The sequence below is a fragment of the Tamandua tetradactyla genome, chromosome 5 (assembly GCF_023851605.1).
Source record: "Tamandua tetradactyla isolate mTamTet1 chromosome 5, mTamTet1.pri, whole genome shotgun sequence".
In the NCBI taxonomy this organism is placed as follows: domain Eukaryota; kingdom Metazoa; phylum Chordata; class Mammalia; order Pilosa; family Myrmecophagidae; genus Tamandua; species Tamandua tetradactyla.
Genome location: NC_135331.1, coordinates 30,449,896 through 30,474,088, shown reverse-complemented (window position 1 = coordinate 30,474,088; position 24,193 = coordinate 30,449,896). Strand labels below are relative to the sequence as shown.

Genomic DNA, 24,193 nt, shown 5'->3' with positions numbered 1-24,193 from the left:
CCTACCACCATGACCACTTTGTTCATGAGCCCATTGGGCAATAACAGGAGTTGCTGGGGAAAGAGGCTGACTGGTATCCATAGAACGGGTCATCTTATCCACTTGATTATTAAAATCTTCCTCTGCTGAAGTCACCCTCTGGTGTGCATTCACATGGGACACAAATATCTTCATGTTTTTAGTCCACTCAGAAAGGTCTATCCACATACTTCTTCCCCAGACCTCTTTGTCACCAATTTTCCAATTATGGTCTTTCCAAGTCCCTGACCATCCAGCCAAACCATTAGCAACAGCCCATGAGTCAGTATACAAACGCACCTCTGGCCAGTTTTCCTTCCAAGCAAAATGAACAACCAGGTGCACTGCTCGAAGTTCTGCCCACTGGGAGGATTTCCCCTCACCACTGTCCTTCAAGGACACCCCAGAAAGGGGTTGTAATGCTGCAGCTGTCCACTTTCGGGTGGTACCTGCATATCGTGCTGAACCATCTGTAAACCAGGCCCGAGTTTTCTCTTCCTCAGTCAATTCACTGTAAGGAACTCCCCAAGAGGCCATAGCTCTGGTCTGGGAAAGAGAAGGTGATGTGGCAGCAGGAGTGGAAACCATGGGCATCTGTGCCACTTCTTCATGTAACTTACTTGTGCCTTCAGGACCTGCTCTGGCTCTATCTCGTATATACCATTTCCACTTTACAATAGAGTGCTGCTGTGCACGCCCAACTTTATGGCTTGGTGGGTCAGACAACACCCAACTCATGATAGGTAACTCAGGTCTCATGGTAACTTGGTGGCCCATGGTTAAGCGTTCAGTCTCTACTAAGGCCCAGTAGCAGGCCAAAAGCTGTTTCTCAAAAGGAGAGTAGTTATCTGCAGCAGATGGTAAGGCTTTGCTCCAAAATCCTAAGGGTCTGCGTTGTGATTCTCCTATAGGGGCCTGCCAAAGGCTCCAGACAGCATCTCTATTTGCCACTGACACTTCCAGCACCATTGGATCTGCTGGATCATATGGCCCAAGTGGCAGAGCAGCTTGCACAGCAGCCTGGACCTGTCGCAGAGCCTCCTCTTGTTCAGGTCCCCACTCAAAATTAGCAGCTTTTCTTGTTACTCGATAAATGGGCCAGAGTAGCACACCCAAATGAGGAATATGTTGTCGCCAAAATCCAAAAAGACCCACTAGGCGTTGTGCCTCTCTTTTGGTTGTGGGAGGGGCCAGGTGCAGCAATTTATCCTTCACCTTAGAAGGGATATCTCGACATGCCCCACACCACTGGACACCTAGAAATTTTACTGAGGTGGAAGGCCCCTGTATTTTTGTTGGATTTATCTCCCATCCTCTGACACACAAATGCCTTACCAGTAAATCTAGAGTAGTTGCTACTTCTTGCTCACTAGGTCCAATCAACATGATATCATCAATATAATGGACCAGTGTGATGTCTTGTGGGAGGCAGAAACGATCAAGGTCTCTGCGAACAAGATTATGACATAGGGCTGGAGAGTTGATATACCCCTGAGGTAGGACAGTGAAAGTATATTGCTGACCTTGCCAGCTGAAAGCAAACTGTTTCTGGTGGTCCTTACTAATAGCTATTGAGAAAAAAGGATTTGCCAGATCAATAGCTGCATACCAGGTACCAGGGGATGTATTGATTTGCTCAAGCAATGATACTACATCTGGAACAGCAGCTGCAATTGGAGTTACCACCTGGTTGAGTTTACGATAATCCACTGTCATTCTCCAAGACCCATCTGTTTTCTGCACAGGCCAAATAGGAGAGTTGAATGGGGATGTGGTGGGAATCACCACCCCTGCATCTTTCAAGTCCTTAAGAGTGGCAGTAATCTCTGCAATCCCTCCAGGAATATGGTATTGCTTTTAATTTACTATTTTGCTTGGTAGGGGCAGTTCTAGTGGCTTCCACTTGGCCTTTCCCACCATAATAGCCCTCACTGCACGAGTTAGAGAACCAATGTGGGGATTCTGCCAGTTGCTCAGTATGTCTATGCCAATTATACATTCTGGAACTGGGGAAATAACTACAGGATGGGTCTGGGGGCCCACTGGACCCACTGTGAGACGGACCTGAGCTAAAACTCCATTGATCACCTGGCCTCCATAAGCCCCCACTCTGACTGGTGGTCCAGAGTGACGTTTTGGGTCCCCTGGAATTCATGTCACTTCTGAACCAGTGTCTAATAATCCCCGAAATATCTGATCATTTCCTTTTCCCCAATGCACAGTTACCCTGGTAAAAGGCCGTCGGTCTCCTTGGGGAAGACTTAGAGGAAGGTTAACAGTATAAATTTGTGGCAGTGTAACAGGTTTCTTCCCCATAGGGACCTGGCCTCCCCTTCATTCAAGGGGCTCAGGGTCTGTAAACTGTTTCAAGTCTGGAAATTGGTTAAGGGGCCGTGACTCTGTGTTTTTGTAATTCAGGTTAGACTTCTGTTCCCTTGACCAAGAACTCTTTTGTTTATACAGCTCCAACAAGAATTTAGTAGGCTGCCCTTCTATTGTATTTCTAGGCACCCCATGATTTACTAGCCAATGCCACAAATCTCTGCGTGTCATATAATTTTGATGCCTCCTTTGAGTTTGTTGTCTATTATAATAGCTGCGTCTACCCTGTCTTTGGTGATTAAGTGCTGCCACCTGGCCTCTGCCAACTCGGGATCCTGTCATCCCCATTGTGTTTAAGGATTCCAGCTCAGTGACAGCAGTTCCTATAGTAATATCTGACCTACAGAGAAGTGCAACCACAGAGCTCTTGAGGGATGATGGTGCTAGTCTCACAAACTTATTTCTCACTGTTCTGGTAAAAGGTGCATCTCCTGGACATTCTTGGGGTGTAAGAGCAGGCTTTGCATGATAAATCCACTCTAACATCCCAATCTCTCTAAGCCTCTGGATCCCCTCATCTACATTATACCAGGGCAGTTCTGGCATTTCAACCTCAGGTAATGTTGGCCACCTTTTGATCCATGTTTCAACCAACCACCCAAACAAACTGTTAACGCCTTTTCTAACTGCTCTAGCTATAACATTGAATGCAGAATCTCTGCTTAGTGGGCCCATATCAGTAAATTCAGCCTGATCCAGCCTTATATTCCTCCCACCATTATCCCACACTCTTAAAATCCATTGCCACACATATTCCCCTGATTTCTGTCTATATAAATTGGAAAACTCACACAGTTCTTTTGGAGTATAACGTACCTCCTCATGTGTGATACTTTGTACCTCACCTTTAGGGGCCTGTTGGGACTTTAGTCTAGTTATAGGTCTAGAAGAAATGAGGGGTGGTGGGGGTGGGTCATGAAAAGAATTAGAAATATCTCCCAAGCCATTTGCTTCAGGGCTTTCATTTGCAGTTTCATCTGGTGAAACAGGATTAATAACTCTAGGGCTAATCCCTTCAGGAGGAGGTTGGGTGGCCAATTCCTCAAGGCAGGCTGGAGGTGGGGCGGCTATGTCCTCAGGGCAGACTATTACAGGGTTATCTAAAGAAGGCTCAGCATGGTCTAGGGTTTCAACCTCACCCCCAACATCATTATTAATCCATATGTCACCATCCCATTTTTCAGGGTCCCACTCCTTTCCAATCAATGCCCTCACTTTAACGGCAGACACCATGCAAGACTGAGATTTCAGTTTATGCTGTAAAGTTGCTACTCTAACAATAAGATTCTGAGTCTGATTTTCAGAGATCTCAAGTCTACGGCTACAGGAAATAAAATTTTCCTTCAGGATACTCATAGAAACCTCTACATCTTTCAGACAGCACTTAAGCTTCTTGTTTGAAGCCTTAAGCCCATCCCTTTCACCCTTTAATGTAGGCAGTGTATCTAACAACAACCAACCAACATCTCTATAACTCTTATTCCTACAAAACTCTGTAAAGGTGTCAAAAATATTATCCCCCAGAGTCTGGCTTCGTACAAGCGAAGCATTAGGAGAATCAAATGATGATATTTTGACTATCTCCTTTGCCAACTCAGTCCATGGATTGGGAGTGTCATTCTGATTATGGGAATCAGAGTCCTTAGTGTCTCTGAGCCCAGTCAGAGTAGAAAACCATTCATAAAAACCCATTTTTAAGATTCTGTTCCTTAAGAACCACTCCCGGTACCAAGATGTATTAGTTAGGGTTCTCTAGAGAAACAGAATCAACAGGGAACACTTGCAAATATAAAATTTATGAAAGTGTCTCACGTGACCGTAGGAGCGCAGAGTCCAAAATCCACAGGGCAGGCTGCGAAGCCGATGACTCCAATGGATGGCCTGGATGAACTCCACAGGAGAGGCTCACCAGCCAAAGCAGGAATGCAACCTGTCTCCTCTGAGTCCTCCTTAAAAGGCTTCCCATGATTGGATTTAGCATCACTAATTGCAGAAGACACTCCCCTTTGGCTGATTACAAATGGAATCAGCTGTGGATGTAGCTGACGTGATCATGACCTAATCCTATGAAATGTCCTCATTGCAACAGACAGGCCAGCGCTTGCCCAATCAGATGAACAGGTACCACAACTTGGCCAAGTTGACACCTGTCCCTAACCATGACAAATGTTTATAGCAGCGTTATTTACAATTGCAAAGAGGTGGAAACAGCCAAAATATCCATCAACAGAAGAATGGCTAAACAAACTGTGGTATATACATACGATGGAATGTTATGCAGCTTTAAGACAAGATAAAATTATGAAGCATTTAATAACATGGATGGACCTAGAGAATATTTTGCTGAGTGAGTCCAGCCAAAAACTAAAGGACAAATACTGTATGATCCCACTGATGTGAACGGACATTCGAGCATAAACTTGAAGTATGTCATTGGTAACAGAGTCCAGCAGGAGTTAGAAACAGGGTAAGATAATGGGTAATTGAAGCTGAAGGGATACAGACTGTACAACAGGACTAGATACAAAAACTCAAAAATGGACAGCACAATAATACCTAATTGTAAAGTAATCATGTTAAAACACTGAATGAAGCTGCATCTGAGCTATAGGGTTTTTTTTTTTTTTTTTTTTACTATTATTACTGCTTTTATTTCTTTTCTCTATATTAACATTTTATATCTTTTTCTGTTGTATTGCTAATTCCTCTAAACCGATGCAAATGTACTACGAAACGGTGATCATGCATCTATGTGATGATGTTAAGAATTACTGAGTGCATATGTAGAATGGTATGACATCTAAATGTTGTGTTAATTTCTTTTTTTTTCTTTCCGTTAATAAAAAAAAAAAAGTAAAAGTGTTATACAACAGACTGATATTGAAGTCTCACAGCCATCCAGAGTAGAAATAAATTTGAAAGTCTGGTAATGAATGGGTGGATCCGGTGAAATTAGTCATCAGAAAGTCCCAACTAGTTTGAAAGGACCAGGAGGTGGTAGTATCTCTTCCTGACTCAGAGACTGGCTGAATTAACCTTAGACACAGGCTGATTTTCTGCTGAAACATTCTATTTTACCAATGATACAATTTAAAGTTCATCAGAGTATCATGCCACTGTAGAGATGAGATCAAATTAATTTACTTTCTCATTAGTTTTTTAATTGAGCACCTACTATGCACCAGACAGTCAGCTGGGAAGTAGGAATGAATGAGATCATGTGCATGAGAAACTAGCAGGGCAGGAGAATGGCCTAGTGAGGGGTACAGCTAAGCAACTATAAAATAGGGAAATCGCTCTGATAAAGGGAATTTGATTTGTAAAAAAATCCTTGGGAGACTCTAAGAGATGAGAGAGTCCAATCTTCCCATTTTAAAGATGAGAGAAGAGACACTTAGAGAGGCTGAATAATTTGCCAGAGAGTGTATCATTGAGGTCAGAAACAAAGAACCAAAAAAATTAGCACGAGTTATGTGGAGGTTCTGGCTAACTAAATAGAAAGATACACAAGAAACTGGTCCTAGGAGTTGCTCCCGAGGCGACACTGTGCAAGAAAACTATCTGCAGTGATGGAACTGTTTCACATCTGTGCTGTCCAACATGGCAGCTACTAACCATATATTGGACATTAGAAATGGGGCTAAGTGACTGAGAAACTGATTTTTTAAAATTTATTTAATTTTAATTAATTTAAATTTAGACAGCCATAGGTAACAGTGGCATCTGTGTTATGTTCAAACCATCAACTATCATTGTGAATGTGTCTGTCTTTGCAGTTCTATCATTCTTTCTTCATGTACCTTGAATCCCTGTGACCAGATGCATGTATATTCAGGATTGTTGTACTTCCTGCAGTTCAAGTAGGTGAAGCATGTTGGCTGCAGAACAGGGGTGGGATGAAGAGAGATGTATTTTCACCCTATACCCTTTCTACCATGTGCATGAATTTCTTATCTGAAGAGAAACAAATGCCACAGTAAAAGAAAACAAAAATTAGTAAACTATGAATTCAGTTTATCAATAATGCCTCTTGTCATGATTTAATCAAAAGAGAAAAAAAAACTGCAGGTGCTAATAAGTCAGAGTCATCAAGGGAAATTCAACTTATGGCTGTGAATAGTGTTCTTTTAATGAATGTCCATCTGAAACAATCATAATGAGGTTAATGTTCATTCATCTAAATTTTCCCCAATATTTAATTTTCCATTTCATGATGATTACATGTAAATGAAAGGTGTTTGTGCATTGAATGCAATGAGTCAATATTTTTGCAAAAATGTGAATCCATTGACACTGATTTGGTCTAATCTGGATACAAAGAAACAATGTTAAAGAGGATAATTTACGTAGGCAACAATTTTCTAAAGGGAGTCAACTCTTTCTCCCCCATTCCTTCATGCTAATATAGTGCAGAAAGAGAAGCCAGAGACATTTCAATGATGGGAAAATGAGTTCAGGTGGAATGGGAGGCAGTAGCTTTAAGAGCAGCCCAGAGAGACTGAGCAGAAACACACCCCTTGATTTCCAGTCCTGGCACTGCTCGCATGCATGCCCTCACCTGGCTGTGTTCACTTACCAAATCCCGTGAGAATGAAAGAGCCTATGAGCATGATGATGGTCTAGAGGGTGTCTGTGTAAATCACTGAGGCCAAGCCCCCTCTGGAGAGAAAGAAAAGGACTGGGGCATTTTGTCCGTGTGCATGTATTTGCTTGCCTTCTCCTCTGAGTTCTCCTCTACCCAAACCCTGGACATGACTCTGCAGTCAGGCTGGGCTACGAGTTTGTCTGGGAATCATTACTTCATTAGTACTGGTGTCTCTCATCAATTCTTCTGTCTCCCTTTCCTTGCCCTGGCTCAAAGCTTCTATGAATCATAGTGGGGTTCCATCTTTGTGTGAATTTCTGAATATTAAGTAGGGAAAAGGAAAAAAAATAATGTTATGAATGTTTCCCTCAAGAATCCATTAATTTTCCATGTTTAGTAGATGATACCATCTCTCAAAAAATCTAGCAAAGATATTTTTGGTCCAGTGTTAGAACAATATCATCAATTATTTGGTTGAATTGTACATATACCTGTATAAACAACATGTATAATAGTGTTTATTTTTAAAAAACAATTTGAAATCACACGCCAGAAAATCCATCCTAAGTGTACAATCTATGGCTTTTGATATAATCACATATTTATGAATTCATCACTCAGTATGAGAACACTATCATTTCTTCTGAAGAAAAAAAATCCCAAACTCCTTCTATCTCCTTATTACTGACATTTAGCATTGGCATAATGCCTTTGTCATAATTAATGAAATAATATTATAATGTTACTTTAACTATAGACCTTAGTTTTCATTAATTGTATTTTTTTCTCCTAATACACACTATTCTTTTTTTTGGTTATGATTTTTTCTTTTTTTAAAACATTTTTAATTGTGAAAATATAACATACATACAAAGAAAAGAAAGAAAAAGCAACAATTTTCAAAGTACACTTCAACATGTATTTACAGAACAGATTTCAGAGTCTGTCATGGATTACTATTACACCATTTCAGATTTTTTCTTCTAGCTGCTCCAAAATACTGGAGGCTAGAAGGAATATTAATAACAGTGATTCAGCAGTCATGCTCATTTGTTAATTCCTATTTTCTCTGTTATAACTCCTTCCCCCATTCTTCAAAAAATATTTTTATTGAGAAATCTTCACACACACACGCATTCCATACATAGTGTACAATCAATGACTCACAATATCATCACATAGTTGTGTATTTATCACCATGATCATTTTTTAGAACACCTGCATCACTCCAGAAAAAGAAATAAAAAGAAAAAAGTAAAAACTCACTATACACCTTACCTCTCCCTTTCATTAACCACTAGTACTTCCATCTACCCAATTTATTTTACCTTTCCCCTTTCTATTTATTTTTTTATCCATATTTTTTACTCATCTGTTCATATCTTGGATATAAGGAGCATCAGACACAAGGTTTTTACAATCACACAGTCACATATAAAAGCTATATCTTTATATATTCATCCTCATGAATCGAGGCTACCAGAACACTGCTCAAATGTCTCAGGTACTTCCCTCCACCCACTCCAATACACCATAAACTAAAAAGAGATATCTATATAATGCATAAGAATAACCTCCAGGATAACCTCTTGACCCTGCTTGAAATCTCTCAGCCACTGAAACTTTATTTTGTGTTATTTCTCTCTTCCCCTTTTTGGTCATGATAAGTATTTCGTAGTGTTTTTTATTTGAATTTCCCTAATATCTAGTGAAGTTAAGCATCTTTTCATATGTTTTTTAGCCACCTGTATTCCCTCTTTGGAAAAATGTCTACCCATGTCTTTTGCTCATTTTAAAATTAGGATGTTTGTGTTTTTGTTATTGAGTTGTAGGGGCTCTTTATATATTCTGGATATTAAATCCTTATCAGAAATGCGGTTTATGAATAATTTCTTCCATTAAGTATACTGCCTTTTTACTTTCATGATAAAGTCCTTTGATGCACAAAAGTATTCAGTTTTGAGGCTATGCTATTTATCTATTTCTTCTTCCATTGCTTGCCCTTTGGGTGCAGGGTCTAGGAAACTACCTCCTACCACAAAATCTTTAAGACTTTACCCTGCATTTTCTGTTAACAGTTTTATGGTCTTAGCTATAATGTTTTGGTTTTTTATCTATTTTGAGTTATTTTTGTATGAGGTGTGAGATAGGGGTTCTCTTTCATTTTTTGGATATCCAGTTCTCCAAGCACCATTTATCGAAGAAGCTGTTTTATCCTAGAGGAGTGGACTTGGCTGCCTTTTCAAAAATCAGTTGTCCATTCCTGATACCTTCCCATGCAAAAAACAATACATATATATATAATATATATCAATTGTCCATAGAAGAGAGGGTCTATTTTTGAATTCTCAATTCAATACCATTGGTCAGTCTATCTATCTTTATGCAGTACCATGCTGTTTTGGCCACTGTAGCATTGTAATGTGATTTAATGTCATGAAATGTGAGGTATCCAATCTTCTTTTATTTTTAGTACTTGGGGCAACCTACTTTCCAAATAATTTTGATCATTAGCTTTTCTATTTCTATAAGGTGAGTTGTTGGGATTTTGATTGTTATGTGTTGAATTTGTAAGTCATTTTATGTAGAATTGACATCTGAACTACATTTTGTATTCTAATCGATGAATGTCCTTCCATTTATTTAGGTCTTTCTTGATTTCTTTTAGCAATGTCTCATAATTTTTGGTGTATAGGTCTTTCACGTCCTTTGTTAAATTTGTTCCTAAACATTTTATTCTTTTTGTTGCTATTGTAAATGGATTTTTTCTTCCTTCCCTTTAGATTATTCATCAGTAGTGTATAGAAACACTACTGATTTTAGAATGTTGATCTTGTTGTATACAGTCACATTGCTGAACTTATTAGCTCTAGTAGCTTCACTGTAGTTTTTTGGGATTTTCTACGTATAGGACTATATCATCTGCAAACAGTGTAAGTTTCACTTCATTCTTTCCAATTTGGATGCCTTTTAATTCTTATTCCTGCCTAAGTGTTCTAGCCTAGTACTTCCAGCACAGTGTTGAACAACAGTGGTGACAGTGAGCACCTTTGCCTTGTTCTTGATCTTAGAGGGAAAACTTTCAGTCTTTCCCCATGGTGGATGATGTTAAGTGTGGGTTTTTCACATATTCCCTTTAACATGTTGGACATATTTCCATATATTTCTCTCCTTTGAGGTGTTTTCATCAAGAAAGGATGCTAGATTTTGTGAAATGCCTTTTCTGCATCAATCATGATGACCATGCATTTTTCTCCTTTGATGCAATGTCTTATTCTTGTGTTCCTGGAATAAAACCCACTTGTTCATGGTGTATAATTCTCTTAATATACTGCAGGATTCAATTTGCCAGTATTTTGTTGAGGAGTTTTGCATCTATATTAATTAGAGAGATTGGTCTGTAATTTTCCTTTCTTGTTGTATCTTTGGTATTAGGGTGATGCTGCAGGCTTCATAGAATGAGTTAAGTAGCTTTTCCTCCTCTGCATTTTTCTGAAGATGTTCAGCAGGATTGTTACTGATTCTTCTTGGAATGCTTTTTAGACTCATATGTGAAACAACCAGGTCCTGAACTTTTCTTTCTTGGGAGGTTTTTGATGACCTATTCAATCTTTTTACTTGTGACTGGTTTGTTGAAGTTGTCTATATATTCTTGGGTCTATGTTGGTTTTTCATGTGTTTCTAGAAATTTGTCCATTTCATCTAAGTTGCCTGGTTTATTAGCACACAGTTGCTCATGTTATATGATTGTGTTTTGCTGCAATGTAGTACAAAAAATAACAACAACACATCTCTTTAATCTCTAGGTTCACTTCGACTCAGTCACCGGCTATTTCCTTTATGAGAGTGTCCCAGGGAAAGAAGACTTATTATGAAGTCAGTAGATTTGTGCTTCCATCTCACGTATTCTGAAATGTATATTTATGTGTGAAAATCACTCTGGTACTATTCTTGATTGTTTGCACTATTTTATTTTTCCAGCTGAACTGGTATAGTTTATTTTTCATAAGTTCATATGCATTGATACTATTCCAGGCTGGTTCATGAGAGCCGGCCACACACCGTCATTCCTCAGCCAACCACAACTCACTGCCCCAGGTCCCTCCTTCCACCTCTGCCACTAATGATCCACCACTATGCCCTGGCATCCTGTATTCCTTTGGGCTCCATCTTGCACATCTCAGTCTTCTTTGACACCTCTATTTCACCCTGAATGCCACGTGGATGATGCACTGGAGTCCTATTTGCCAATCTGGGTGACAAAAATACTGCTGAACCAAATCATCAATTCCCTTCCCTGAGTGCCCGCCTCGCTATCCTCAATCAAGGTGCTCATGCCCCATACTGTAGATTCTGTTTTTTGGGCCTGAACCTCGTAGTGGGAATAAAGTGGTTTCCTTACCTTGGTTGTGATAAGCTTAACACTGATGTTCGTAATTGCAGGTTGGGGCAGAACCAGAAGAAGACAGCATGACTGAGATAAACATGCAATGGACTCACCAGTAATTGTGTAAATAGCAGTGATAGCCAAGAGGATGAAGACTGCCAGGTAAAGGTCCAATCCCAAGGCTGCCTTGATAAAAACGGCTCCAGAAAATATGTCGGACTGAAAACAGAACAGGTAGGGTTGAAAAATTAACATTCATTTCAGGCCTCTGATTTTCCTGCTTTAATGTATGCCTTCTTCTTTTCCTGGTAAACTCCTATGCATCCTTTAAGACCCCACTTGCTGTCTCCACAGCAATACCTTCCATCAAGTCTTGCATGGTGATCTTCATGCTCTTTCCTATATAGCTTCAGAGCACTGAGTTCATCTCTCAATTGAAGCACTTATTAATGAGGTGACATGTCCTGAGACCTTTCTTTGCACAAAGAACTTATAGAAACACTCTTGACAATGATGGAGTATCTTTTTCATATATTATTAAAGTCAGCATTCTTATTGACCAATGAGAATTCTAACAAGTATATGTGATTTTTCCTTTTGCCACAGTTATATATAGGATTGGGTATGTTTTAGGGGAGGATAGGGAAATATTTTTCTCTGTTCTGAAAAACTTAAGTTGTAAGGAATAACCCCTGCCTTGAAACCTTGAGAGTATTCACTTCTCTTCACTCCATTCCTCAACACATCCTGTAAGGTAGTTTTCTTATTTATAGTAATTTTGCATCTGAGGAAATTGAGGCTCAGGGAGGTTAATTAATTTACTAAAGTTCACCCAGATACCAAGTGGTAACTTCAGCATTTGAAATTGTGAAGTAAGTGACTCCAGAGCTTTCCCTGTTCAACACTTCATTGTACTACCACCAGGGGATTTTATTTAATTAAATATGTCAAGCACATTCAGAAGGACAGAGAAATCATTGGAGGAAAGAGATGGTCATGAAAGCATAGTTTGTGAACCTTCATTGATCTCCTCATAACAAAGACAAACAGATAATAAGAAAAAGCAAGCACACATGAATATTTACAACAGAATTAAGTAACAAGGTGTTTCCATGAAGCTAAAATGCAAGACATGGAAACAAATCAACCACAGAGGAGCCCTGCTTGTGTATCAGCATCTGGAAGGAATTAGAAGGAAGCAACAGCTCATCTGAAGGACCTGAGAACAGGGCATCCCCCAAAAATGGCAACAAGTATTCACTGGAAAACACAGTGAGTCAGTTTTGAATGAATCACATATGATGACACAATAAAGAAGCAATTAAGGAAACAGCAAATATACATCTGGATATGCAGTTATATAATCATCTTTATTGAAAAGAACTGAACTTTACTAAAACTCTACCTTGAGATAAAACTGGGTTGTATGTTTATCAAAACTGAAATATGAGGTTGGCTATGGGATAAGCAGAGTAAAAGTACAGCTTTATGATTTATTCATAGCAGATTGAGCACATGATTTAGTCTCTCCTAGCACAAAAGGATGTTAAATAATATTTATAAAACATTTTTAAACAAGAAGGGGACCTCCTGGTAGATGAGAAACTGTGAAGACATCCTTCAATATGGAAAGCCACTGCCAAAAACACATGACTGCGTTCTGTGACAGAAAGCTGGCCCTCACACCCAGGAGGCTATGGCATCCTTTAACAGACCTCATTGAAGCTGGAACTGGAAGGGTCCCAAGGATGAGCAAAGGGTTGGCAGATGAGACCTGCAGAGGGACTGCCAGGGGATTTGCCCTCTGAGCACCCTTGTCCTGGAATACAACATTCTACGGTCCAAGCACCAGCGATAGAAGGAATAAATGTAAGCATGTGCCCAGTTTGTTGGCAACACCAAGGCTGAAGGGGAGCTGCCACAGCTGTTGTATATTCTGCCCTTAATTTTAAAAAGAATAACAGCACTGAATGATATATTTGAATGCAGTTAAAAGGGGGAAATTTTAGGTTGTCTATATATCACCAGAATAAAAATGTTAAAAAGCACAAGCAAAATTAAAACCATAGGACTATACAATCTATGGATTATAGTTAATAGTACAGTTATAAAAATATTTTCTCCTGAATTATAACGAACGACCACAGTAAGGCGAGGGGGTTATTAATAGGGAGTGTATAAGGAACCTCTGTATTTCATGCATGATTTTTTGGTAAATCTACAAGTACTCTAATAGAAAATAAAAAATAAAATAAAAAATTAGAGATCTCTTTTGGTGGCAGAATGGAAAAAATTTGAATTATAGAAAATACCATGTGTTGGTGAAGATGAGAGAAAATGGGAATTGCCATGATAATAGTGACAGCTCAGCAGGAGGGCAGTTAGCTGTAGCCAGTCTCAAGAACACATTGCAGCATTTAGTGGATTTATGCAAATAAACACCAAGATATCCTGGGACAGATGAGATCAGAGCAGTAGTTCCAAACTGGGGGTGAATTTGCCCCCTGCTCCAGGTAACATGTGAAAATGTCTGGTGCTCCTGGTACCTAGTGATTAGAGCCCAGGAATCCTGCTAAACATCCTACAATGCAGAGGACAGGTCCCTACCGCAAAGTGTTAAGGTTGAGAAATCCTTTCTTAGAGATCTAGAAGAAGAAAGGTACAAGGATGTTCATTAGCACAGTATTTTCAAATTATTCCCTTTAAAAATTTACATACAAGCGTGAACTCAGAGTTCATTGAAGCATTATTCATAATAGTCAATAGGAGAAAGCACCCAAGTGTCCCTTAACAGATGAATGGATAGACAAAGTGTGGTCTGTTCACACAACAGAATATTATTCAGGGATAAAAAGAAGTGAAGTGCTGGTACCTGCTGCAACATGAGTGACCCTTGAAGACCTTTGAGTGAAGTAAGCCAGACACAAAGGGACAAATACTATATGATTTCTCTTAAATGAAAAACTTAGAATGAGCAAATTCATAAATATAGAAGGCAGAACAGAGGTTACCAGGGATAGCAGGATTGGGAAAAGGGGACTTACTGCTAAATGAGTATGAGTTTTGGTTTAAGATAATGAAAATAGTTTGGAAAGAGACAGTGGTGAATGTTACACAGTATTGTCAATGTTCTTAATATCAAAGAATTGTCCATTTTAAAAAGCTAAATGGATTTTTATATTTGTATATCCATACATAATAGCTGTTGTGGGTTTACAGAAAAATCATGCATAAAATATAGGGCTCCCATATTGTTGTATATATTTTACCACACTTAAGAAGAAACATTGAAAAATGTACATACAATAAAATTCCTTTTGATTTATGAGATTGGTAAATGTACACAGACAGGTACCTACCACCACAGTCATGATCAAAAAGAGTTCCTTCACCCCCCAAAATTCCTACAGGCCATCCCCCAGCTAGGGAGTTGGAGGCAACTTAGGTACCATCAGTAAGGTAGTGCATGAACAGCAGCCAGAAGCAATAATTGAGCCTGGGTATAGAAGTGTGCCGTTCTAAAAGACAAAGCCAAATATGAGGAAAAATAATAAAACTTACAGCAGGATAGCAGTTATGTAAACATTAAATATGTATGTACAGACACACATACACATATATAGGAAAAAAACCCCATAGAATTCCAAGGAGACAGAAGCGTTTAATAAGACAGTCAACACATGCACATGGACACTTGCAGGAAGAAGATAAATGAAAGAAGGGATAGAGGGAAGCAATAAATAATATGAGAGGGGCTTTAGGCAGATTTCAAATGACAATATGCCATGAACTGAGGTGTGTGATAAATACTCTTGTTTTTCAATACATATTGTGAAACATATATAAAAATATATGCATAGTAATGAACACTCTTGTTCTATGGAACTGATGTCCAATAAAGAAGAAAAGGGAGCAACTGATAATTTTGCAGAATTGAGAAAAATAGAAGACCTCAGATTGAGGATCCTGCTGAGTGCTGCCCCAGCCCAATGGCCTGATGCATCAGGCTGCAATCCATCTTCCCACCTCCAGCCCCAGCCTCTGTGCTTCATCCACCCTGAACCTCCACCAGGTTCCCACAGTGCCTTGTGCTCCCTCATTTGGGGGTTTGCACTCACTATTCCCACTGCCTGAGGTACCCTTCCTCACTCATCTTACGTGGCTGACATCTGCCCGTTTTTCAGTTCTCCACCCAGATGGCCCTTCCTCAGTGGGGGTGACTTGAATGCCCAGACTAGATTAGGGGCTCTTCTATTCAGACCAGAAAGTCTTCTCACATGAGATGTCAGTATATCATTCTTCCCTTTCCAGTGGGGAAGGGATGGCTTTTCATTCACAGACTCATCTCCAGCTCCATGCACAGTGCTGGACAGAATGGATGCTCAACCAGTGTTCAGAAGAGAAGTCATCCCATGTCAATAATTCCAGTCCAGCCCTCCTTCCTCAGCAACCTTGCAAATCTCAGTCTCCCCTTCCTGCTGGGCACCTCCATGTCCTAAACGCCACATACTCACTCAGCTCCAAACTGCACTTACTGTTCTCCCTGTCACCCATCACCTGGCCCTGCTTAGAATTCCCCACTCTTACTGGTGACCTCATGCATCCAGGCCCCAAGCCTGACATCTTAAGGTTGGTCTCATCACCTCCCTCTCCACTGCCTTCACCTTTAATCTGCCATGAACCCGTTCACCCTTACTCCAGGCACATCTCTCTTTCCCCTCTGTTTCCTTTCCAAGAGCCTCATGAGATTCCTCATTATCTTACCTTCAGTAGATTCCTGCTCAAATCCATTCTTCACTCAGCTGCCTGGGTGGAGCTTCCTAAAGCATGTGTCTGATGATGACTCTCAACTTCTTGAAAGTCTACATTGGGTCCAGGCTGGCCGCTCCCACCCATGACCAACCCCACCAACTCTTAGAGCCACCAATGGGATGGGGGTGGGGGTGGAGACCGTGTTGAGTGTTGGGGTGGGGAGGGAGAGTGCCAGAAGGGAACCCATCCCTGTGGCCCATTCTCCCAATGGCCACCTTCCTCCTGCAGATTCGGGGCATGGGGCATGATGAAGACAGGGGTGCTGAGCTCGCCAGGCACGGGAGACAGTGGCCCCCGGAGCCCCACTCCCTGCCTTCCTTGGGAAAAGATGCCCACCCTCGGCCTGCAGGGACGCCCAGCCACTTGCCGCTCTCGGCCCCATTTCTGTCGCCCCCGAAGTGGAAGCCGGCCCCCTACCTACCCCCCGCAGTGGCGCGACCCTTAGGTTCGCCTCCCTCCCAGAGAGTCTTTTCTCTGTCAGCCTCCTGACCCTGAATTCTTCTTCTGAGGCTTCCACAGAAACCAAAGCCTCCTTGACCTCCCTCTCCTCAGCCCTCCACCACCCCAGTGATGACCCCAGATCTCCCCTGATGTCTTTTCTCCTCATCATCAACTCTGGTCATGCACAGCCTCCCACCCGGGCCCAAGAGCCTCCAACCGCGATAGGCCTGTGCCTCCTCGGCCGCCAGGGGCCTGGGAGAAGGAACCCAAGTCACCTGGGGTGGAGCCTGAGGGGTAGGAGCTGATTGGGCTGTGCTGCGTTGAGCTCTTTCATTTAAGCAGCAGATCATTAAATCAAACATAGTTCATTAGGACAGGGACGCCTCTGAGCCAACTACATATGTGACGAGCAACAGATGAGTTTCACGCACCACTGGCTCATGTCCACAGCAACACACCTAGGGTCGTTCACCTGGCCAAGTTCACACCTCAGTGTAACTACCACAATCTCACATTCAAAGACCTTCCAACAGGGTTCTGGAGGTCGCAAACTGGAGACCTGGGACTGCCCTTTCAGTGTGTCTCTCCTCTTTCTCTTCTGATGGGAGCGCCCCTTCCTTACTGGCCAAGCCTGGGGAGACTCTCAGTGACACACCTCACCTCCACTAAAAAGCGACAGACCACCAGTTTTCCCCCAGATCTATACCACTTTGTCTTCTTCTCAGGATGCATCTCTCATCCCTCCAGGAATAAGAAGGTCTTTGGTGAATTTTCACCTGTGCCCCGTCTCCGTTCTGGCCTCCCACCTTCCCCACACAGCAAGATAGCCAGAGAGCCAGGTATTGCATGGCAACTTCATTTCGAGCTGTTTACCCAGTCAGCTCATGAAATCTATCCATGGATACAGGAACCTTGACTACAAATGCTCCGCACGGCAGCTACGCTTACTCAGCAGGAGCCCTGTGCTGACCTGAGGGGACCCCATGGTTTTCTCTGCCTTCACAGCACCCCTAAACTCCAATATCCCTCATTTGACAGAAGGGGGACAGGGGCCCAGGAGGGGCACCGCACTGTAGCCCGAGGTCACGGTGCACAAACACCAACACCGAGGAAAAGGGGCTTTCAACTTACTGGGTCTTTTATTTTTCAGCCACAGATTTTACTTCATAAGTATTCGCAAATGCTAATTCGTTGAAAAGGCTTTATAACTCCTTGCCAACAACTCATTACAAAATTCTGTATTCAGAAGTCCCAGATGAGTTCACAATCCTGCACTTTTAATTTCTTATTAATAGGCTATTAGACAAAATTCTGAATCCATGGTTGAATTGTGTGGTAAAGTATTCTTGTTAATTTTTTTCTCCCAGTCTGATTTTCATGATGTGAACTCCAGAGGAACACTTTTTCACTTTGATTTTAGCATTGACGTTTTTTCAGTTTGAGAAATTTGACAATGATGAATAAGTTCAAAACTACCAAAGACTTTTATTCATCCTATGTAAGAAGAATGTTTTATAAAATCTGACACTTCACATGTATTATACCTATTGCTCCACTAGCGAAGAAGTTCTCACATTTTTACTACTCCATCAAAAATTATCTCCTAGGGTTTACTATTCCTGATAAAGATTTTTCTGTCATAGTTTCTGATTTAGGCGTTGTTCCTACTGTTACTGGTCAGGGTTCCCTAGAGAAACATTACCTACAGGGATATGTGTACTTATGAGATTCATGACATTGTCTCAGAAAACAATGGAAATGGAAGAGTCCAAAATGCCCAGGGTAGGCTGTGCATCTGGCAGCTCTGATAAGGGTCGGGATGAAGTCCGCAGAAAAGGCTCGCTGAGTGAGGAAGCAGTGAAACAGTCTCCCTTCTTCCTTAAAAGTCTCCAACTGAGTTGTTTATCTTATTCATAAGATAAGTTGATTTCAAATGCCTTAGTTGATTTCAAATGAAATCAGCCGCAGATGTAAGAGCTGACTGATGATTTAATGTAGAGTCTTGTGGACAAAGCTAAAAGTTCTGTGTCCAAGAAAGGTTTCAATACTTCTTACCAAAGTAACTGGACTGCCTCAATGTTAAGCTTGGGGTTTCCCTGTGGTCTCTAGTAGAAACACTCTTAGGCTCACACTGGAAATATAGAATGCAGAGAGAACATGGTTAAGTAAAAAAAAGACCCTCTCTAAAGCAAAAAGTGTTTGGTACAAAATTTGTATTTTGACCAATGCATTTCCTAATATAATTTATGTGGGCAGCTTAATTGAACACCATAAATACATGGAAACTTGAGTAGGGCATGAGATTTTGTAGGTTTGTCCAGAGTAATGCCCCGGTAAATCCCAGAGTGATTTGAACAGTGAATAAAAAAATATTTGCCAAGTCCCGTTGGGGGAATGGCCAGAAAGAAATTCAACTTCCCCAAGTGGAGAATTCTTGATATTCTCACAAGCAATGGGGACAACCAAAGTAATAGGCTGAGCCCTCAATCTTGGGGTTTGTTCATATGAAACTTATCCCCGCAAAGGATAAGCTAAGCTAAAATTAGGCCTAAGAGTCACCCCCAGAGAACCTCTTTTGTTGCTCAGATGTGGCCTCTCTCTTTCAGCCAACACAACAAGCAAACTCACCACCCTTCCCCTGTCTCCGTGGGACATGACTCCCAGGGGTGTGGACCTTCCTGACAATGTGGGACAGAAATCCTAGAATGAGCTGAGACTCAGCATCAAGGGATTGAGAAAACATTCTTGACCAATAGGGAGAAGAGTGAAATGAGACAAAATAAAGTGTCAGCCCCTGAAAGATTCCAAACAAAGTAGAGATGCTATCCTGGAGGTTATTCTTATGCATTATTTAGATACCACCTTTTTATTTAAGGTATTTTGAGAGGCTGGAGGGAACTGCCTGAAACCATAGAGCTTTGTTCCAGTAGCCTTGTTTCTTAAAGATGATTGTATAATGATATAGCTTTCACAATGTGACTGTGTGATTGTGAAAACCTTGTATCTATTGCTCCTTTTATCTACCTTATTGACAGATGAGTGAAAAATGGATTAAAAATAAATAAATAATAGGGAGAACAAATGTTGAAATAAATTCAGTAGATTGAAATGTTGTTGATCAGTGAGGGGAAAGGGTAGGGAGTATGGTATGTACATATTTTTTTCTTTATTTCTTTTATTTCTTTTTCTGGATTGATGCAAGTGTCCTGAGAGGTAAGGGTGGCGATGAATATACAGCTGTGTGATGATAGTGTGAATTATTATATGCCAAGAATGGAATGATCATATGGTAAGAATGTTCATGTTTGTATGTTGTTCTGTTTAAAAAAAAATTTTTTTTTAATTAAAAAAAAAGGACGCTCTTTTCTCTAACTCAGGGGAAGGAAAAATGGTAGCATTCAGTCAAAAAAGGCATCTCTTATCATCTTGTTAGTCAAGATGTCATGGAGAGGCTGGAGGCTGCCTGAAAATGTAGAGCTGTGTTCCAGTAGCCATGTTTCTTGATGATGACTCTATAATGATATAGCTTTCACAATGTGACTGTGTGATTGTGAAACCTTGTGTCTGATGCTCCTTTTATTTACCTTGTCAACAGATGATAAAAAACATATGGAATAAAAATAAATAATAGGGGGAACAAAAATGTTAAAATAAATTTAGTTTGAACTGCTAGTGATCAATGAAAGGGAGAGGAAGGGGTATGGTATGCATAATTTTTTTTCTGTTTTTGGTTTATTTCTTTTTCTGAATAGATGCAAATGTTCTAAGAAATGACCAACTCTGATTGTGAGAACAAATTATCCAGAATTTTTATCTATTTTTTGCACTGCGGAACACATAATCTTTTTTTTTTTTTTTTAACATGGGCAGGCACCAGGAATTGAACCTGGGACTCCAGCATGGCAGGTGGAAATTCTGCCATTGAGCCACCATCACACCACCCCACATAATCTATTTTTAAATGACAGTCTTGATTTTGACATTTTATTTGGCTAACTAATAAAAAGGTATTGGGGGAAAAAAAGGGTGGGCAACAGTGGCTCAGTGGCCGAGTTCTCGCCTGCCATGCTGGAGACCCTGATTCAATTTCCAGAGCCTGCCCATGTGAAAAAAAAGGCATTAAAGTAAAAATAAATAACTCCAGTCCTTTTCTCTCTCAGACACCAATTACTTCTGTTGAATCTTTTAAAGTCTTGACTGATGAATATGAATAACCTTTCTACAAGCCTTTTCCCCCATGCTTTTTGTGCTTATTCATTCTCCATGATTATAAGCTAGTGGGCACCAAACCTTATTTTTGTGATGGGGAAACTCAGTTGTTCATTTCCCGTATTTGTGGTCCATCAGCTAACAGAACACAGACAATGTAGTGCTCAACTGAAACAGCAAATAAAACCATCTCTCTTTCTATTTTTCTTTTTTCTACTTCCTGCACAAGGCATTCAACAAATAAGAGAAGAAATTGGGGTTCCAAGCCTATAGGAGTCTATCACCTGTGATCTGGACCAAATGCCTTTAAGGCTTGAGTGAAAACATAATTCTCAAGAACTGAAGAGGAAAAGTGTAGAAGGAAAAGGTAACTGCTCCCCTTGGATGGTTCCTCCATGGCCTCTGAAACAGATGCACCCCAAAACACCTCATTTTTTTTACCCTCGGCTGATCTGTGCTTGTTATGTGATGGATGTTCCTAAGGTGAAAGCAAAACTCACCAGGCAGTGAGGGTCAGGGGATATCTGATTTTTTTTTTTAGTTGTATTGACTTTTCCCAGCTCCTCACGTATTAGATCCTATGTACTGGCAGGCGTCTTCATTCCTTCAGCCCAAGAGAGCAGCAATGCAGGTGGCATAGCACACTGATGTGAAGTATATTAGTGAAGCAGGGTTTTGGCTTTGGGATATATTCTCCGAGGGCACAAGTTGCAGTTTGAATTGTACCAGTTTGCAGATGGATTAGGTAGCCACGTGACTGGTGGCATTCAAAGAGACAGATGCAGTCACCGACAGCCGAGTTTGGGAATACTCTGCTGTCCCTGGGGAGAGAGCATGAAGGCCTGGGGAAGCTGTTGGCCTCTGTTGGAATGAGGGAGGGAATCTTGGATTATGAGTTATATTGTTTTGTTCTTGCCATCAGATGCCATCAAATGCATGACAGCCATGAGCATAAGGGAAATAGGAAGTTGGAGTCCGAGTGAGATGAGCTCATATTAGTGAACCTGTGAGAGGACAGATGCTGTTGGCTGGCTACTCAGTACTCACGGAAACCAAATCCCCTTCTGAGCAGGGTGAGCCTGTGTTTCAGGGGAGTAGGCGAAGGGAGAGATTAGTTGAGCCAATCATAGAAATTCAATTTCCTTTGACAGGATTGGTTTAGGAAAGAGCCTGTGACATAATTCTGACCAATGAGGAGTAGTCTGCTGAGCAGGGGCAGGGCACATTCTTGGGGAATATTTTCCTTGCTCTTGAAGGATTTTGTTGGAGGCTATGGTACTTGGAGCTGCTGTAGCAACTTTGTAACCTGAGGGAATAAATCTGAAGACAGAGGCCAACCTGACAAGGATGTCAGAGCAGAACCATGATGGAAAATCACGGCTCCTTGAGGTCATCATTGATCCACTAAGGTTACAACCTTGAATCTTCTTACCACCTGACCTCCTATAACATGAAATGATATGTATCTGGCCTTTCAGAACTGGGTATTCTTTTGCTTGCTGTCCATTTCCTAGCTATGATGAGAGGAAGCAAGGACATCACAGCCTACTGGTTAGGAGCTCAGCCTTTAGACTTAGGTAAGCCCAAGTTTAGGACTTTGCTTTGCCCTGCTGATGACTTACCCTGTGATCTTGTGCAAGCCACTTAGCCTCTCTGACCTCCTGTCTCTTCATCTGTTTCCAAATGAGAAGGACACTGGTAGGATTAGAGAAGGGGCTGTGTGTAAAGCACTGAGTGCAGTGCCTGCTCTCTAGCAAGCATGTGATTCATATTAGCTGTTTTGAAAAGCTGGCTGTTGGTCTGAAGGATTTCAAACCCAATTAGACAGCAAAATCCTGTGGCCTAGTTCATATGAAACTTAACCCCACTTAAAATTAGGCCTAAGAGTCACCCCCAGGAGAACCTCTTTTGTTGCTCAGATGTGGCCTCTCTCTCCAGCCAACACAACGAGCAAACTCACCACCCTCCCCCTGTCTACATGGGACATGATTCCCAGGGGTGTGGACCTTCCTGGCAAAATGGGACAGAAATCCTAGAATGAGCTGAGACCCAGCATCAGGGGATTGAGAAAACCTTCTCGACCAAAAGGGGGAAGAGTGAAAGGAGACAAAGTGTCAATGGCTGAGAGATTCCAAACGGAGTCGAGAGGTTATCCTGGAGTTATTCTTATGCATTAAGTAGATATCACCTTGTTATCTAAGATGTAATGGAGAGGCTGGAGGGAACTGCCTGAAAATGTAGAGCTGTGTTCCAGTAGCCATGTTTCTTGATGATGATTGTATAATGATATAGCTTTCACAATGTGACTGTATGATTGTGAAAACCTTGTGTCTGATGCTCCTTTTATCTACCTTGTCAACAGGTGAGTAGAACATAGGAAATAAAAATAAATAATAGAGGGAACGAATGTTAAAATAAATTTAGTTTGAAAAAAAAAATTCTGTGGCCTAGAATTTTTCCAAGCATCTATTGTAAGAACAGAAAACTAAAAACTCTCCCTGCCTGGCCCAGCCTTCTATAGATTAAGGCTTTAAGGTCCCCAATTTAATGGCGTTGTGTCTTAGGGGAATTTACAATATTTTTAACCTCCTATCAAATGGCAACAATATGTCATTTTTCTATTCAAAATGGACTCATATAAACCAACAGAAATGCATTTATTTGTTCACCAAAAAAATAAACTGTACAAAAGTGCTTGGCAGTATGGTTTATAAGAGCCCAAACTGGAAACAGCTCCGGAGTCCATCTGTAATCAGGAGGGCCAATCATGTGTGGTGTATTTGCCCAGGAGAATCAGGCAGGGAGGAGGGTGATTCTCATATTCACAGCTCAAGCCAAGGAAACCAGAGGCCAAAGGGCACATGCTGCGCAATTCCATTTATTTAAGGTTAGAAGATGCTGCAAACCAGCTGGCAGTGGTGGAAGCGAGAAGGCTGCTCCTGGGGCTTTGGTGACCAGGAGGGGCCACGGGGGCTTTGGGCAGAGCATGCAATCCTGTTTCCTGGTCCTGGGTGCACTCACTTGGCACAATTTCACTGTGCTTCTTGGCGACTGGAAATGGGCGCGGATACCCAGCAGAGTGCCCCTGAGCCTGCGTTGCCTGGGTCCTGGGGTGAGCCCTGTCCAGGTGACTGGTGGTCTGCAAGATCCTCCCTTCCCACCCACAGTGCCTGTGTCAACACCTTGCTGTCCACACTGGGACGATAACGGATGATCATCACTCTGCTTCAAAGTCACCAATTCGTATGCCCAAAGCCCAAGCAAAGGGTGCACCAATACCTTTCAGGGGCCATGCATGAACAAGGGGGAGCAGGAGCCACGTCACCAGGCCACGTGCCCTCAGCCACCGGCCACAGCTA

General features: G+C 41.3%; 1 pseudogene; it reads right to left on the bottom strand.

The window, feature by feature from the left end:
• The window catches only part of LOC143683040 (solute carrier family 5 member 4-like), a 204,392-nt pseudogene that overhangs the window by 25,570 nt on the left and 154,629 nt on the right, over positions 1-24,193 (bottom strand).